General features: G+C 31.6%; 1 pseudogene; it reads left to right on the top strand.

The window, feature by feature from the left end:
* The first annotated feature begins 2,699 nt into the window (after positions 1 to 2,699).
* Positions 2,700 to 6,000, top strand: part of LOC149540322 (sesquiterpene synthase Cad-like) — a 29,602-nt pseudogene continuing 26,301 nt past the window's right edge.

The raw sequence follows: 6,000 nt of genomic DNA, 5'->3' as shown, positions 1-6,000 counted from the left end.
TGCACTATGTGAAATCACCAAAAAATGGTCACAAAACAAGTTTGGGTCCCTTTTGATTCATATTCTACTTTTTTTCTATTGTGCATTCTATTGTTTTAATAGAAAACATGTGTTTCAAGCTGTTTGAAGTTAGCAAACACTATTTGAATACTTTTTGAAGCTAGCAAACACCAAATGCAATCATTAGATACACTATTTAAAGGCTTTTTGAATATTCTTTCTATAGAAAAGGTTAGTGCAGTCCTTTTTAAATATTGTTTGTTCATATATGGAGACAAATTTGATTATAATTTGACATGTTTAATATATAGTGAATTCATTCAAATTTTTATGTTTCATTGAATTATTATTTGAAATGGTTAGAAATTTGGCAGGTTGTTTGATATATATTGTGTATTCATTGAAATAATTGTAATTTTTATATGTATTTGAATGATTTGTAATCTACAAATTGTAAGTAATTTCAATGTTTGAATAATTTGACATGTAGAAATCATCATCATGCCAAAGAAGAAACCAAAAACTCAAACAAATGAAGAGAGGGAGAGAGATTTGGCAATTAAAAGAGATAAAATGAAACTAGTATGTGAACAAAGAAAATTGTAAAGCAATAATGAAGAATTGACTTTCGAAGAGGAACAAGAACCACTGCTATAAAGAAACAAAGAGGAAGAATTGGAAAGACAAAGAGAACAAATGAGACTATTACACTCAAGAAGACATTTGAATTGTGAAGCTACACCATCTTCCAATGTTGGAGTCATATCATCCTCTCATGTTGAAGAGACACTAATTTGTAGATCTGACGATGAACACACTCCATAATGTCATGTTGAAGGCACAACATCAACATATCAAGTAGGTGATATTCCATCTTTTGCATCTTATTGTCAAGACACATCATCTTTGGTTGAAGGTACACAAAACACTCAACTTTATGTTGATGTTCAAAATGTTGAGGGAATGGAAGAGATTACAACACCTTCTACAATTCATTTTAGAAGACAAAAATATTTGATTGATATTGATACTAACATTTTGAAATCAATGCCTGACAAGATTAGCAAGCATACTTGTCAAAGAAAAGTTAATCGTATGTGGAGGTTATTCTTTGAAGAATTAAATATTACAGGTCAATGCCAATTATTTGTTGAAATGATGAATAATTTGAAATTTAGGCCTATCATGAAGATTCTTGTGCTAAGAATGATGGATATTAATCACCCACCAAAGATAGTGATATCACAAGATGAGTACTTACATCAACAATAATAAGTACCCAAATGAAGAAAGCTCAACTCCTAAGAAATATGAGAAAAATATTTAAAATTGGTAGAGGTACTCTAAGGAGAGCCATGCTAAGGTGTGAGATATTGGAAGGTGCAACAAAAAATGAGTCATGGACATTTAGCAGTAGACTACTGCAAAAGGATAAAGAAATTAGTGAAGCTTTGAAATCATTGATTGAAGATTTTTGGAAAAATAACACCTGTGTTTCCCCTAATCAAAGAGATGTTATAAGAAGGAGGACTGGTAGCCAAAATCATGACCCACATGTAAAACATTTTTTGGACTCAACTCAGACACAATTTTTTGCAAAATTTATTGGTATGTATCCTCAAGTTCGAATAAGTCAAAGATTTTTTGAGATGGATAAACCTTTTTATGTGAAGATAAATCAAACATGCACAACTTGTTGTTATAGGATGCATATTGAATTTTCTAACCATTTTGATTTTTTTAGGCATATATGTGTTTTTTTGCATTATAAGTTTTTTTTGTAGGATTGTGACATGAATGAGCCACCAAGATCTTCAAGGGAATTCATATCCAACATTTTATGTTAAATATGGGATGGCCAACAATTTTACAAGACATCATACTTGGATGGTACATGCTTATTTTGTGGTTCTTTACAACTTTTATCAACTTGTGAACATATGGATAGTACACATGTAATTGGAAATAAAATAGTAGATTATAAAAAATTTAAGACAGTGACATATGCTCTAAAAGATGGGAAATAGGGTAAAAGATGTGATTTAGTCATTAAAAAGATTTCATTGTATGATTTCATGAAGATTTTTTATGAAAAGATTATTTATGAGTATGCAAGGCATACACATAGAGCTCGATGACTAGATTTACAATTCAAGTTGTGCAAGGACACATTTCCACTTGATTCCATTGTTTTGGTTGTAGACTTTGTAGAGAACTACACACTACAACCACAAAATGAGGTGCAAGCAAAGTATTATGCTTCTCAACAAGTTTCCATATTTGTTCATATAACATTCATGCATTCACCTACAAGTACATAGGATGATAGGAAGATTTTGAGGGAGTACCATTTTTACATCAGCAATGATCAATCATATTCTATAGAGTTTGTACATGGTTGTTTTCAACTATTTTATAGAGATTTGGCTAACAAGGGCATAACATATTGTCAGCACATTATTTGGTCAAACAATTGTGCATCTTAATTCAAGAATGCATGGATATTCTATTTGTTGAGTAGGATGCATAGGTTGTATAGAATTCAATATATGTGAAATTTCAGAGGCTGGTCATGGAAAGGGAGAGTGCGATGGTGTAGGCACATGCATCAAAAGAATCTTAGCTTGTGAAAACTAAAGTGCAAAGATGGAGCAATATTGACAAATGCAAAATCCATCATCTAGTGGTGTAATTCTACAATGGGTCCAAGGAAGGTGAGTGTACGGTTCATAAATTTTTTTGGTTGATAGATAATACAAACGTTGCACCATATGAGGATTGTTGCACACTAATAGGATCTAGTGAGTTACACTCTTTTAGAAGCTATGATGCTAGTTCATGGAGTATCCACACATGAAAAATGGCATGCTATTGTCCATCATGTGCAAAAGAAAATTGGGATGACTGTGAGTCAACTAAATGGGTGGACAAATGGGATATACAAGTTTTGAACCTGGAATTGACACCTATCATCCCAAACAAGCACTAGAAATGGTAGAGATGGATTCATCTATTGAATTTGACTGCTTGTCTATTCTAGGGCAACCCGGTAATATATATATATATATATATATATATATATATATATATTTATTTATATATCTTTGTAATTTCAATATGTAACTTTATAACTTTTACCTAAGTATTTTTTGAATTAATGACTGCATTTTGTACATTTGTCACTGTAGGCCATGTTTGTATTGTTATTGCATCTGAAGACAATGAAGAAGGGATAGATTATTATTTGTGTCATTGTGTCCAAGCCAAAAAAAAGTTGGATCACTTGGTTATATATGGTGAAGGTTTAGAGTATGATATCGGTGTGGTGGTTGTAATCGGCACATGACTTAGATGATATTCTATGAAGAACCCTAACTTGTGGTTATTCAAGGATTGGCAAATAGAGAGGAAGATTCTTCATTATTCAAACTTTTTTGTTGCATCAAATGTCCACTTGATAAAATATGGTGGAAAACGACATAATAATATTCTTTGAAAAGTTTGGGAGTCAGACCATGAGGCAATATTTGAGACATTAAAATGTAGAGTAGATCTAGTTGGTTCATTAGATTGAATAGGGAGAGAGGGAGAGAGAGAGAGAAAGAGTGATCAATTGGATCCAAATACAATGTTGCAACCTCTCCCCCCAAGACTATCCACATGACAAGGTGGGTATTGTTATTATGTGTAAGTGTTGAGATAAGTTTAAATCATGGATTTTATGTTTTGATATGTTTATAATCTAGATACATTATTTGAATTTATATTATATTCTTTTATAGGAACCATTTTCAGATTAGTCATTTGAATAAGTGAAATTTTAGAATTTGTTGTTTAGATCAAAATGTAGTAAAAGAACATGAAAATTGTTAGAATTTGAATGCTTTGTGATGTAAAGTCATGATTGTGTGCATGTAACCAAAAACTTGAAACTGGCGAAAGCAAGGATATAATGGGAGAAGTTTCCAAGACTCATCAAGCCATTCAATAAGCCAATCGATCATTGCTAGAAGCTCAAAAAAATAATTCTTTGCATTTGGAACATTGCTACCAATAATGATATTGTGACTAACATGCTTTTATCTTTTATTTGTTGTCATCTATAATTATTTTAGATAAACTTTGAAACAAATTTATTTTTGAATCATAAACTTTTAAAACCCATCTAATAAATTTTTTAGATGTTTTCTATTTGGAAGCGTTAAGACCAAAGTGTATGATCTTTGGTTCACTCCTAGTCACAAGATTCAAGTTTTTAGCATATGTATGGGTTTGGGGGTCAAATCCTTTAAGGATGACCATAGGTTGTTATGTTTGTTTGCTCTTAGTCTGAAGATTATAAGGTTGTGATTGTATGTAAGAATCCACACCCATAAGGATAATCATAGGTGGTTCATCAATGTTTGATTTGTAGCCTTTCTTTTTCCCTTTAGACCTAATCATGTTTATGTTCTCACAAGTTGGCTCAATCATATGTAGTTGATCTTTGCATCCTATTTTTCTTCCTAGAACTTTCTTACTCTTCATGCTTGGGTAGGGGTTCATTGAAAACCTTATGATCAGTATTAGTCATGAGTCCATCCACCCCAAATTTCTTATCATCAATGAGATCTTGAATGAGGTATTTAAGTTTCATATAATTTTTAGTCTTATGACTCTTATTCCTATCATAGATGCAATAGTGATTGTCATTCCAAAATTTAGGCTTAACCTTGGGTTCATAAGGTTTATAGTTATATGGTAGTGTAATGATCTTATTCAATATCAAAGTATTCAACACCAGTTCAAGTGAGTCTCCTAGGGGTGTACAGGTGTGCTTAGATTTGGAAACCCATGATGGTTTACCTCTACTAGAGTCATTAGATTTGTTTGACTCAATATTCTTGGAGAAGAATATTGTTTTGTAGTTTGAATGTCATTGGTCAAGTTGATCACATTAGGCTCCTTAGGTTTGGGTGTGTCCACTATACCATCATTTACCATATTCTTTTTATTGTTCCATGAGTATGATTTACCCTTTACATTATTATTGTTTTGATCGTTATTGTTGGTTTTTTCCTTTATCAATTGAGGTCACCCTTTTTAACTAAAACATCCTCAATTTGTAAGGATTTGGAAAATAGTTGTTTCCTAAGTTCATGCCACAATTAAGGCACAAGGTTGTTGATAAATATATCAATCTTTTCAGCTTCAAGAATTTGCCTTAAATATCATGAATAAAGCTTCCTCCATCATTGAAGAAAGGAAACATAATATTTTCCTTGGATATCATGAATAAAGCTTCCTCCATCACTAAAGAAAGGAAATATAATATTTTCCTTGGTGTTGTTTGATGTTGTATAAGTCTAGCATAGTGATCGCATATTGAATATTGTAGGAATAATGTTGGAAATAACTTTTTACATTTTATCAAATGACATAAGTGGAGGAGAGAATTTTGTGAACCATTCCATACCTTTTCCACTAAGACTTCTAGAAAAAAAGGCTTATGAGATAAGTGAGTTCATGTAAGAATTTCATACTTAGTGCACAAAAATCCCTAATGTGATCATGAGGATCTCCACTACCATCATATTTTTCACACTAGTTTAAATTCAACCTTACAAGTAAAAGGATACATTTATAAGTATTTTTCAAAAGGAAATAGACATATAGACTCAAGTTAAAAAGATGGCTTAGGTTTATCTTGCTCATTTTTCATGTGTAACATATCCTTCCTCATTTCTTCCATTTGTTTCATAAAAAACTTCTAAAGGTGAAGGTTCCTCCTTTTGAATCAAGTTGACATCATTGAAGTTGTGTGAAAAATTTACTCCTTGAGAGAATAAGTGCATGAAGCATTTATCTTTTTCTTGATCCAAGTTCAATTTCATGAGCTTTTGTTAATATTTATCTTGTTGAAATTGTAAGATCTCTTCCTTAGTGATTTCAAGATCTGGATCATTATATTGTGAACCATGTCTAGTATGTTTTGACCTTTACAATGAAAGTGAACAATGT

The sequence above is a fragment of the Cupressus sempervirens genome, chromosome 9, assembly GCF_028749045.1.
Source record: "Cupressus sempervirens isolate cs-2001-9-10 chromosome 9, ASM2874904v1, whole genome shotgun sequence".
Taxonomy (NCBI): Eukaryota; Viridiplantae; Streptophyta; class Pinopsida; order Cupressales; family Cupressaceae; genus Cupressus; species Cupressus sempervirens.
The sequence above is the reverse complement of the archived record's forward strand: the minus strand, read 5'-3'. Positions and strand labels throughout refer to the sequence as shown.